The sequence below is a fragment of the Papio anubis genome, chromosome 8 (assembly GCF_008728515.1).
Source record: "Papio anubis isolate 15944 chromosome 8, Panubis1.0, whole genome shotgun sequence".
Taxonomy (NCBI): Eukaryota; Metazoa; Chordata; class Mammalia; order Primates; family Cercopithecidae; genus Papio; species Papio anubis.
In genome coordinates this window covers 18,379,481-18,392,660 of record NC_044983.1, presented here as the reverse complement: position 1 = coordinate 18,392,660, position 13,180 = coordinate 18,379,481, and the positions used below count along the sequence as shown (strand labels likewise).

Here is a 13,180-nt window from a genome sequence, read left to right as displayed (position 1 = left end):
GAAAATGATAGTGTTAGAAGGGCACTGGGTGAGATTAATAGCTATAAACTTGAAACAGGCCTCTGCTTTCACCTGAAACTCAGCTCTCTCAGAGTTGGAAAAGTTTGCTTTTGCAATGTTTTGGGAGTGGGAGTCTCGATGCTCTGGACTCGAGTCTGTAATCCCGGTGTGGTGTGCAATGCCCCTCACTTGGGTGCTAGTCCAGTCCTTGAACAAAACACACGCCCTTTAGTGCGAGTCGGGAGTGGGAGAGACGGTATTAGGAAAAAGAAACTGGCGAGTAAGAGGAAGGGGTAATGAAGAAAGGGGAACATACAGAGAACGAGAGACAGAATGGATTAAAAAAAAAAACTGGAGTAAGAATTTCAGGTAATGAAAGGGAAAAAAGGATGCGTAAAGAGCAAGACAGGAACAATCGGAGAAAGGGGGCCAGGCAAGAAAGGAAGACCGAAGGGGCAGGGTCGCCCGATGGGGCTGATGGAAGTGAGAGCAGAGAGACCGGACCGGGGACCCCGCGCAGGCCCCGGGCGCGAAGGAGCAGCGAGGTCGCCAGCAGCCCCAGCTGTCAGCCCGGAACAAAGGCCGCCGAGCGGCACAAACCAGGCTGCCGGCAGCTCGCTGCCAATCAGCGGCGCCGGCGCTGGCCCCGCCCCGGGCCGGCCCCGCCCCGCCCCGCCCCGCCCCGGCTCTGGGACCCGCGCAGAGGCCGGCGCGCTGGAGCTGGCGGGTTGGCAGCGGCCGGGCGGGGAGGCCGAAAGTTTCTCTGCCCGCCTCGGCCGGCGAGTAGGAGCCGGGAGCTGCATCCCGCGCGGTGGGACCGGCCCGGCCCGCTTAGCAGCTCTGGAAAAAGAGAGACGAGAACACACCGGGAAACACTGGGAAAAAAAAAAATATCTCAAGTGCGCCCGAGGCGCAGGGGGCAGGTAAGATGCGGTGGCCGGGGGTCTCCCCGCCCCTGGAGGGTCTGCTGCCCTGGCTGAGGGAAAACTAGCTCCCCGTGCCGGGCTGGCCCGTCCGTGCGTCCGCGCGTCCGTCCGTCTTTGTCTGTCTGTGTCCGTGGCTGTCGAGGTGTCTTTGTCTCCGCGTGGAGCTGTCAGGGTCTCCCCTCTGCAGGGTGGGCGCCGCTGCTCCGGCCCGGCCCGGAGGAGGTGACTGACTGTGCGTCCGTCCTCCTGTCTTTGTCTCCGTGTCTCCTGCAGACGGGGCTCGTCTATTTCCAGCCCCGATGCTGATCCTGGCGGGGACGTCAGTGTTAGGTGACACTGGTGTCGGAGGTGAAGTGAGACGTGGGGACGCGAGGCCGCAGGAGCAGGGGGCCGCAGGAAGAAGGTCCGGCGGTTGGGCCGGGCCGCTGAACTTCGCTGCCTGGAACTTTGCGGATAAGCTGTGTCCACACCGGTGGGGAGGACACCAGTGCGATTAAGCGAGATATTTCAAAGGTTTCCCTCAAGGAATAAGTCATACGAGGGGAGGTGGTTAGAGAGGACGGTGGTATATCGGAGTGTCTAAGTGGCTCCCTGGGGCTACAGGTTCCTGGGGTCGGTCCTGGGTGTGCAGTTCAGGAATTTAATCAAAGCACCACGCACACACATACAGAGCACCACGCTAACTTCACTTCTTCCACCGTCACCCTAGGCAGCCAGACCTCACCCCTCCACCCTGCCACAGGCTTTGCTCTGGCTGGAGAGGCTTCAGAGGTCGCAGCTTAGCAGCAACAGGCACCCCCGAGACACCAAGGGTCAGGTGATGTTTCTCTTTCCTGCTCCAAGGGGAAAGGTTTGAATTGTGGAGCAAATGAGTGTTGTGCTCGCCCACGAGTATGTCAGGCCTGGGAAAGTGCTCCAGACTTGTTAGCTTCGCAGTCCTCAATTTCCCAGGAATAAGAAGTGCTTAGGGATCTGGCCTCCTAAAGCGTTTCCTGTCTGGCTTATTCCCTCCACACCGTCCCGCTGCCGTCAGTCTCTCTGCTCTCTGGTCCTGGGCCCTGGGAAACTACTGAGGAGGCACTGAGTTCTGGACCGTGCTGGGCAGGCGCTGCTCCTAATAAGGATCCCACACTCTGCTGGAAGTGCAGCCTAATAGGAGTGCTGGGAGCCCAGGAGCCCAGCCACAAAGAGATGAGCTATCTGCTTGGCAGTTCCTGCACCAAGACCCTGAGAAGAGTCTGCGGGCAAGAGGGTGTTTGTAACCTGAGCTTTCTCTAAGTTCAAAAACAATTTACAGCAGGCATCCAGAGGGAGTATGGAGGTGTCTGAAGAGTGTGCGCATATGGGTATTAGAGATAGCATTTACAGAGGGGAAAGGTGTTTATGTTTAAGAGTGGAATGGAACATAGTCTGTGGGTAGGAGTCTGCGGGCAGAGAGCATACAGGCTAATCAGGCGTGGCGTTACACCTTGTATTTATCCAGCGCTTTTCTTTGGAGGCGCTTTCTGCTCATCATAGACGTTATCTCATATGTTATCTCCTTTAGCCTCACAATATAACTACCAGGTTGGCCCGGTGGGCTCTCTGTGCCTGCCAGTGAAGAAGCGGAGGCATCAGAAGGGAAAGGCATTCCCTGAGGTCCTACAGCTAATGGGAGGGAGCAACTGGGAGTCCTAGTAAGAGGTCCCAGCTGGGTGGATGTGAGTGTGTGGCGCTCAATCTGCTTAAGAAGAGAATAAAACTAGTAGAAAAAGAAAGGGCATCTCTGTGGGTGTCTATATGCAAGCAAAAGGGAGGATGGGACATTTGATGTGCTGAAGATGGTTGTTATTTAACATTTATAGCAGCGACTGTGTGTTTCACGAAGTAAACCTGTCTCAGCAATTCAGCTTGTCTGCAGGAAGTGCCCCCAACTGTGTGTGCCTGGGTCGATGTGGGACAGGGGTGCTATCACAGAAGGAGTGCTGCTGTGTGGGGTGTGCTGGGGAAAGCCAGTGCTTTGGGAGTGTGTGAGGGAAAGATGTGCCTTTCAGTTTTGAGAAGCCGTGGGTCAGCGTGTATAGCAAAGCTATACATGGGCTCCAGACGTATATAAATGGCTTTCTAATCCTGAAAACTTATTTATATGCCTTGCGCTTATTCAACATTCATTTCATAAATATTCATTGGGTGCCTACCAAATGCAGGGCTCTGGGCTAGGCAGTGAGGCTAGGAAGATGAATAATGTAATGATGACAAACCTATATGGGTAAGCACCTTATAGACTAGTGTAATGGATAATAGCGTAACACTTAATACCAACCACTAAATACACTGTGTGCCCGGGACTTTTTATTCATTATCTCATTTAATTTTCACTGCAGCCCTGCAGGGTATGTATAATTATCAGATGAGGAGAGTTAGGTAATTTAGCCAGGCTACAAAACCGAGGGGCAGGGATTTGAGATCAGCTTAGTAAGGTTCTGGACCCTGGCTCTGTCCATGTTATTCTGTTACCTTTGAACATAGGAACACTGTTTCTTCTACGTAAAATATTCCTGCCTGGTCTCTCTACCTTCTCCACTTAACTGGCTCCCAATTTCTTGCTCAGTCACCCAGGCTGGAGTGAAGTGGTGTGATCTTGGCTCACTGCACCCTCCACCTGTCGGGTTCAAGCAATTCTCCTGCCTCAGCCTCCCAAGTAGCTGGGACTACAGGCACCTGCCACCACACCTGGGTAATTTTTTGTATTTTTAATAGAGATGGGGTTTTGCCATGCTGCTCAGGCTGGTCTTGAACTCCTTACCTCAAGTGATCCATTGGCCTCAGCCTCCCAAAGTGTTGGGATTACAAGCATGAGCCACCACGCCCAGCCCCATTGTGGGTTTTAACCATAGGGATCAGCTCCTCCAAGAAAGTTTCCCCTATTTTTTCCTTAATTCTGGGTCAGGTACCTTCCTCGGAGTCCCTACCGTCATATCAGTATATTATAGCATTTACCCACTGGCTCCTGAGAAGTCTACAAAATTCCTAGAAGCAGAGATTGCGTCGTGAGTTCCGAGCTCAAAATACAGTGTTGGCTTTCTGTAGATACTATGAGTACGCCCTTAGTAAATGCTTGTTTAATAAGGTGAGGGGAAAGAGGAGAGCTCTCAGAGACCTTTGGCAGGAGCACTGTTCCCAACAGTAGATTTCTGCATGGGTGCCCTTTGCTAGAGTGGCCACTGACTTTCCTTCCTCTGTTACTGGGCCAGCTCCTTGAAGACCTCTCCCTAGATGGGGCCATCTCAGGCCCCACCAACAGTTCGGGGAGCCTGAGGGAACCCTCGCCCCCACCTACTCTATCTCCAGGTAATCAACCCACAAACACAGTTGTAGAAGGGGAGGTTCTAGGTGTGACCTAGACCTGGGGTTTTAAAGTCCTGCACTTGGAGCCCCAGGGGCCAGATGGTTCCAGGGCAATGATGAGACGTTTCTGGGATTTTGCCAACAAAGAAGTATCCAACTGCCTGGGGAATCTTGAGGTGATTTACATATTAGCTCTTTGAGTTTGCTGTTGAATAGATCTTTGTGCTGCTACAGTTTGAAGCCTGAAATGGACGCTCCTAGACTTGCAGTGGAGAGTGTGAATTGCTACCATGTTTGGGGAGGTAATCTGGCCATGATTTCTCCAAGGCCACGTGGTCAGATGATTGTCCTCCCATGCCCTTTCCATCGCCCTCTTATTTCTCATATTGGAATTACAACCTGTGTTCTCGGGGGTCCACGGTAAGTTTTCCTTTTAAAGATCATTGATCAAGTTTGAAAAACGCTGCATTTCACTATTTATTAAAGGTCTTATCCGTGTGAGGTGCCAGGGAGTGGGGAACAACAGCCAAAAAGACTAAATAAATAATGCTTTGAGACTAAAGTTTGTGATGACGGTTGGGAAGAAGAATTGGCACACGTAAACAATGACAAGTAAGTTGAAAACTGGATTGCATTAGGTTGGTGCAAAAGTAATTGGTGGTTTTTGCAATCAAAATACTAACTTTGAATACAGCAGTTTCTCAGTTTCTCAGCAGGAGGCAGGTGAGCCAGAACCTTCCTTACCAGCGAGGAGGTAGCCGTGAACTGAACCTCAAAGTTGAACCTGAGGAGGGTAGGAAGGGAGTCAGCGAAGCAGAAGTCAAGTTCACGGCTCCAAGATACAAGCTGAGAGCTGAGGAGACAGGGCTCTCTCTTCCAAGAACCCTAGCCAGGGCCTGTTGCCTCCTTAGGCCAGGTTTGGCCAGCCACCCAGACCAAACAGAGGTGGTGCATAAGAAATGGGAGGTTTTCAACCTCTCACCTCTCACCACTGCCTCCAGCCAGTGTGCAGATTAGCCTCCAGATCCCCTCCTCTAAGGATTGGAGAAGTTGATGGGGATGTGTCAGCTACAGTTGGGCATAGCTGGTGAGCTTACGGCTAGTTAGCTCCCTTTACCATTTGGCAAAGCCTGCTGCGTTGCTGCAGTTTCCATCCTGTGTCTCTCCCGCTGGTTTTTTGTTTGTTTCTTTATTTTTTAGAGACAAGATCTTGCTCTTTCTCTCAGGATGGAGTGCAGTGATGTGATCACGGCTCAGCTCACTGCAATCTTGACCTTCTAAGCTCAAGTGATCCCCAATCCTCCCTCCTTAGACTCCCGAGTAGCTGGGACCACAAGCGAGTACCAATACGCCCGGCTAATTGTTTTTAGTTTTTGTACAGATAGGATCCCACTATGTCACTCAGGCTGGTCTTGAACTCCTGGCCTCAAGTGATCCTCCCACTTTGGCTTCCCAGTGTTAGGATTCTAGGTGTGAGCCACCACACCCAGTAATTCAATTATTGTAATTCAAGCATGAGGAGGGCATTTGAATCTTCTGCACTTTTTCCATGCTCTCTTCACCCCCCATCTGCCTTTTCTCTAAGTGCTTGTGATGCATATATGTTAAGTTCAATAAAATAAACTAGAGCTTGGCGTGATGGCTCATGCCTATAATCCCAGCAATTTAGGAGGCCGAGGTGAGCCGATCACCAGAGGTCAGGAGTTCCAGACGAGCCTGGCCAACATGGCGAAACCCCATCTCTACTACAAATACAAAAAATTAGCTGGGCATGGTGTTGCACGCTTGTAGTCCCAGCTACCCAGAAGGCTGAGACAGGAGAATTGCTTGAACCCGGGAGGCGGAGGTTGCAGTGAGCCGAGATCGCGCCACTGCACTGCAGCCTGGGCTACAAAGCGAGACTCTGTCTCAAAACAAACAAACAAACAAAAACCCACAATAAACTAGGATGTAGCTAGGACAATGGAATGTCTACTTGGGATTTGCTTTAGGGAATGAAAATTTGTCATATATCAGTTCTTTCTTTATAGCTTGTCAATTCAAAAGGTTTAGTCCACTCCACGTTGAAATTAGAACAAATATTGCCTCCACAGAATTTGAATTAATGACATTTCATTGGAATACCAACCTTAATTACATAATATATTTCAGAGAGAGCCTCACACTCTTGCTTCCTGCTGGACACTGACTTCCGCCATCCCTAGACTTCCTTAATAATGATTTCAATAGCGCTTTTTACTTGTATAGGACTTTACACTGTAAAAAGGGGAATAAAATTATTATTATTATTATTTACACCTCACAACAACTCTGTGAGAAGATTCCTTTTGCCATTTGACAGATGAGGAAACCCAGTGCACCTTTGAAAGCTGAAGGAGGGCTGGGCACGGTAGCTCATGCTTATAATCCTAGCGCTTTGGGAGACCGAGGCAGGCTTATCATTTGAGGTCAGGAGTTCAAGACCAGCCTGGCCACCATGATGAAGCCCTGTCTATACTAAAAGTACAAAAATTAGCCAGATGTGGTGCTGCATGCCTGTAGTTCCAGCTACTTGGGAGGCTGAGACAGGAGAATCTCTTGAACCCGGGAGGTGGAGTTTGCAGTGAGTGGAGATCATGCTGCTGCACTCTAGCCCGGGCGACAGAACAAGACTTTGTCTCATAAATAAATAAATAAATAAATGAAAGAAAGGTGAAGGAGTTTATGCAAGATTTTTAAGAAGAGTGCTGAGATTTGAACACCAGCTGTTCTGATTCTCAATCTTGGGCTATAACTATTAAGTCATTGCGATTCACTAATTAAATGGATTTAGGCTCATCAAATTGTTGGTGTTTAATATTCAGGAAAAAGAGATTTTTAAAATTATAAGAATGCAGTTACTTTCATATTTATTGTAATTCAAGCATGATGAGGGCATTTGAATCTTCTTCGCTTTTTCTGTGCTCTCTTCTCCCCCCATCTCCCTTTCTTCTAAGTGCTTGTGATGCATATATGTTAAGTTCAATAAACAATAAACTAGAGCCTGGCGCGATGGCTCATGCCTATAATCCCAGCAATTTAGGAGGCCGAGGTGAGCCGATCACCAGAGGTCAGGAGTTCCAGACGAGCCTGGCCAACATGGCGAAACCCCATCTCTACTACAAATACAAAAAATTAGCTGGGCATGGTGTTGCACACTTGTAGTCCCAGCTACCCAGGAGGCTGAGGCCGGAGAATCGCTTGAACCCGGGAGGCAGAGGTTGCAGTGAGCCGAGATTGCGCCACTGCACTGCAGCCTGGGCTGTAAAGCGAGACACTATCTCAAAAGAAACAAACAAACAAACAAACAAACAAAAACCCACAATAAACTAGGATGTAGCTAGGATAATGGAATGTCTACTTGGGATTTGCTTTAGGGAATGAAAATTTGTCATATATCAGTTCTTTCTTTATAGCTTGTCAATTCAAAAGGTTTAGTCCACTGCACGTTGAAATTAGAACAAATATTGCCTCCACAGAATTTGAATTAATGACATTTCATTGGAATACCAACCTTAATTGCATAATATGTTTCAGTGTTTCCACCTTGTCTGTGAGCAAGTTAGTTCTGAACTAAAATGGGATAGCAGTCTCTTCACTGGTAGCTCAACAGTGTGTGGAAACCAGACTTCAGGGGTAATCACACATGGAGGCTGCCCCCAGGTGAGAAGAGAATTGGATGGAGCATCGTGGGAAGGAGAAGAGTGAAGGGAGGCGGAAGATGGAGACAGAAGACAAGCAGAGAGGGAATGTGTGTGTTAGCTAACAGCTAAAGCTAATTGTTCTAATCAATCCAGCAGAGAGGTGATTTTTCTTACTAAGTGACAGGCCAAATTGGTGTCTGAACAGATGTGATGTGGGTTGCATCCAGCACCTGGAACAAAGACAGCAAAGAGCTGCCTCATGGAGATCGCCAATAGAAGTGCTTCATGTCAGTTAATCATTGTGTGAGAAGATAGGGCTGCCTTCAGGCCAGTGCCAGAGCCCAGGCACACACACCTGCACACACGCGTGCACGCACACGCACATTCATCCATTTCATTCATCCACTCTCATCGTCTCTCCCTCTGAGACATGCTTTCTTGTGATACCCAAACTCACAAGCCCATGTACATCACATTACACAAATCTTCAGAGACTCCCAAGATGTCAGGACCCAGGAGATCCACACCTCTGCCTACCTGTGGCATGGTCTGAGGTGAGCTCAGACAGCCCCTTCCTGATGCCATGCCCGGGGTAGTCTTTGGGCAGCCACGAGCCCATCAGAGTTACAGACACTCTGTAGGAAGAGGATGGACCAGTCTAGGTGAGACGTTCAGAACGCCTGAGCGGGGTACAAGAACTGGGGCCCCTCAAGGAGGTTGAAAGTGGAGGTGAGATGGGGTTGGGAGTGGGCATTGTTCTCAAACCCTCCCATTCCTGTGCATGAATCTGACCTCACGGAATAACCTGTCGGGTGGCTGAGGCCATCCCTGCCCAAGGCACCAGGGCAGGGCCGTGCACTTGGCTCCCTGACCTGTTGGCTTGGGGGGCATTTTCACTCTTCTTGCTGCTGCAAAGCCATTTGCTGCTAAATCACCCTCCTCTTGGCATCCTGGACTGCTAAATTGGTCTCAACTTGCTGTACTTCCACCCACCACCTTAGTCATTATTCGCTGGCAGCATTCAGAGAGTGGGTGTAAAGCAGCCGAACATTATATTCCTGCTGTAAAGAGAGAGAATTGAGTATAGACATGCAAGGAGAGGGGAGAGAGGGAAGGAGGGAAGACAGCATGAAGGAGGCAGGGAAACAAGGCCTGGGGTTTGCCAGCACCTTTCCCTGGTGACCCCAGTGACACTGGACTGGGGGGGCATTATCGGTGAGTGGGTCCTGGCTCAGTGGGAGAAGACAAAGGGGTCCACCTGCTACTGAGTGACTTCCCACCCCTGGTCTGGAGGCAGGAAAGGACATTAGCCATGGGAAGAGAAGGGTTCTGCCATCCGTGAACTCCCTGTTCCTTGAATTCTGCAGCATACAACATACTTGTCACTCCCATTTGAGCACTTGTTCCCGTGTATTCGTATTTAGCTTTTTATCTCTATCCTCCCTCCCAGCATAGATTATAAGGCCCTTGAAAGAGAAAGCGTGTCCCACATCTGATACATAGCACCAGGACCTGGGGATGGTCTAGGGCTCGGTCTCAAATGGCTGAGATGGATGGCACTAAGGCCCACAGTGCTTCTTTCTACCCAGCCACTTCAGATCTCTCTGTGCCACTCAAGGGCCACAGAAATTGGAAAGCCAGGCAAGCAAAAGGAGATGGAATTGCAAGGGAAACTGCAGGGCTTGGTCTGCAATGTCAGTGGGAAGCTCCAAGGAGGGAAAGGGTTACACTGCAGAACAGACCAGCCAGGAAAGCAGAAACTTAAGAGACCTGCGGTCCTCGTGCAGAAGGCTCGGGGTGATCTCCACCTGGCACATGGGCTCTACTGATAGCTCATCTAATGCCCAGTGCCCAGGCATGGTGCCGGGGCTAGCAGGAGGTAGGAAGCAGAATCGGTTCTCACATCATGCAGCAGTGACAGCGTCAGGCAGGGCAGACTGACCTTGACAGGAGGCTCTCTGAGTCACTGATAACATTTGTTTAGGCACCCAGGGAGAGGTTAGAAAGGGAACTCATGCCATCCTAAGCAGGCTTGGGACCTGTTGGGGCCCTCAACCCAGGCTCCTTGCCTCCCACACTCTGCTTGGGGGAGATAATAGGAAAACGCCAAGAACAGAAGCCTCCCCAGCTAGGGAGGCGGGGAGATATGGGGATGAGCCCTGAGGGATATGGGGATGAGCCCTGAGGCTGCCCTTGACCTTCCAGAGAGGCACCCCCATGCCTGGTGTCTGTAGGTACCTGTGTGGGGTCTGCCCGTCCCTCTGTCTCCCATGGTCAGTGGCAGCAGAGGTCCAAAAGGACAATCAGCACACTCAAGGTAGCTTCCCTTATTTATTGCAACCTTCAGACACTCCAGTTTCAGCTCTTCCCTGCTCCCCGCCACCGCAAAGGGCATTTCCTCAGTGCAAGGGGAGGAGGGAGGGAAGCACGGACTGAACGGCACTCACATCTTGAGGAGACAGCCTCCCCCTCCTTGCCTATCAAATTCCCCCAGCCCCAACGCCTCCGTGGCGCCAGCAGACAAACCACACTGCAGGCAGGTGGGGAAAACAAGAGGAGCCAGGCGGAGCCCCCAGCCTCCACCTGCACTGTAAAGCGAGCCAGCCCCTGAAGGAGGCCTGGGAAGGACTCCCCAGCTGCCTTCGGCTCCTCCCCTTGCCAGGCCCGCAGCTGGCCCCGCTCAAAGGCTCTGCAGCCGGCTGGTGGCTGGTGGGGCAGGTGTGGGCAGGATGTGTGTCTATTCCCAAGACAGGATTTCTTCATCTATGAAACTAGAAGCACCAGACATTTGGCTTCTCTGGGCTTCTACCAGTACCTCAGACATCTGTTGACTTAGAAACTTTTTCTTGATGTTGGACTTACTTCTATACTAGAGCCACAGACAGGACTTCCAACTCTAGGGTCCTAAGATTTGTCAGGACACAAAAGAGCCTGTGCTGAAAAAACTTCAGTACATGCAAACACAACTCTTCAGGGTTGAAAGGATGCTTAAAAACCGCTCTATCCACATCCTCTCCCTGTCTCCCCTACACACACACATACAAGTACTCACTGCCAAGAACTTTTATATCATACCCCAGGAACCCAGTTCTTTCCATTTTCTTTTTTCTTTTTCTTTTTTTTTTCATTTATTTATTTATTTAGGCTTTTTGAGGCAGAGTCATGCTCTGTTGTCCAGGCTGGAGTGCATGGTGCAATCCATGCTTGTTGCAGCCTCGAATTCCTAGACTCAAGTGGTCCTCCCACGTCAGCCTCCCAGGTAGCTGGGACCACAGGTGGGCATCACCATACCTGGCCCATTTTAAAATTTGTTTGTGGAGATGAGGTTTTGCTACGTCACTCAGGCTGGTTTTGAACTCCTGGCTTCAAGAAATCTCCCTAGCTCAACCTCCCAAAGTGCTGGGATTATAGGTGGGAGCCACCGCCCCCCATCTCTTTCTGTTTCAACTCCATCCTTTTAAAGTCACAGAAGGCTAGTTCATGTCCAGCCCTGTGCTACCCTCAGGAGCAAGATGAGCAACCACAGACCCTGCCACAACGAGTCACTTGTCCGGTATTGGGGGTGAGACAGCACATCCAGAAAAACATCATTCTACACAACAGAATCAGCACCGAGTGTTCATGGAAGATACAGAGCTGGAGAAGAGCCCCGAGGGCTGCGTGTGATTTCCAGGCAGACGAAGTGGAGGGGTGGCCAAGATAGGGAAGAGCAGGTGGTCGGGAAAGAAACATTTCTAGAAAGGCACGCTGGAGTCAGATTGAGGAGGCCCTTGCATACCCACCTTGCATATTCAGCTGGGGAGAGTGCATGCTATTTGGTAGATAGCAGGGAACCACTGAAGTCAGAGGCAGAGGGGCAGCCTAGAGCAGACTCTGGTTCTAGAAAGTGAATCTAGCAATGGAATATAGAACAGATTCAAGGGTGGAGAGACTTCTTTCTAGAAATACCATTATTAGAATACCCATGTTCATGTCATATCTCCTAGTTGATAGCACAGGTTCCCAGAGACCTCTTGTAGCCGGGGAATATTTGGGGTGACCAAGGCTTCAAAGAGAGAGAAGTTCCTAATCCAAGGTCAAGATGTTGGGCCCAGGATTATTTATTTAATGGGACAGATGGATAATACCTCCTTGCTTTGGACCTGAACGAAATCACAGAGGGCTTTTGTTTTTTACATGGATGAAGACATAGAGGCCCAGAGAGGGGAAGGGACTTTCTCAGGGTCCCATGTCTGAGGGACAGGACAGAGCCCGGATCGATGGTTCACATCAGGGCTCTTTCTACTAACGTGCTGTGGGGCCGGTGGATGAGGACTGAAGAGCCAGCAGAATTCATCAGACCCTCAGACCTCAATAGTAGGCAGATTTGCCCAGGGGCCATATGAGAACACAGCAATAGAGAGAGGCTTTCAATCTTGGTAGATTTTTCTCCCTACCCCAGTCAAAGGAGCCCCTGGACTTTTGTGACAGCTGATACAGCGCTCTGTATTTTTCTCACCACTCTTCTGTCTTGTTTCGCTGAGTGCTGGAGGCATCTTATTTCCGTCTGTTCCTCTGCCTTTTCTGTCCTAAGGGTTCTGTGACAGCAAAGGCTGTGCTGGTCGCAGTTGCTAACAGTCAGTACTTTCAAAACTGAAAAGCAAGTTCTCTGCCTCTCTCATATGTGCACAGCTTAAGCCAAACCCAAACAAAACGGAAGGGTTGCTGGGTGCCAGTCAGCAGGGCTAGCCACCCATAGAGCGACACCACGTAGGGAGAGATTTCCAGACAGGAGGCAGATGTGTGTCCTAATGCCAGGTGGGATGTCAGTGACAGGGCAGAAGAGGTGGCACATCCCTCAATCTCAGACACACTGGATGCCAGGGGTCCCTCTGCCTACTGCCATGAGACTCTCAGAACAGCATCTCCCACCTTCCTCTGGAAGATTCCTCAGCCTGGCACCCTCTCAGGCGTTTTCATCTTGCCTTCTAAAAACCCGGCGAGCCAAGGGAGGGGACAAAGCTGTAGCAGTGTCCCATGAGGTTTCCAGAGAGGGGACCCCTGGAGGCAAGAGCCTTCCTCAGGAAACACCTCCACCCATGTCAGCCTCCCCTGGTCTCCCAGAGGAGCTCACCCTCACCTGGCTGGCAGTCTCAGAAGCAGGTGGAGAAAGCAGGTAAGTTCTAAAGACAAGGCATGAGGTTTTTCCTGTGAGCTCATCCTGAGGCCCAGTTTGGGAGTGGACGGTGGAAAAAAACATGATTTTGGGAATCAGATAGATCAGTG

At 50.5% G+C, this 13,180-nt stretch overlaps 1 protein-coding gene across 1 annotated transcript in view; it reads left to right on the top strand.

The window, feature by feature from the left end:
• Window positions 1-681: 681 nt before the first annotated feature.
• Window positions 682-13,180, top strand: part of LZTS1 (leucine zipper tumor suppressor 1) — a 56,055-nt gene continuing 43,556 nt past the window's right edge. The window contains exon 1 of the mRNA XM_003902490.4: window positions 682-923. The gene's annotated coding sequence lies outside the window, so the exon portion shown is untranslated. The remainder of the gene's footprint in view (window positions 924-13,180) is intronic.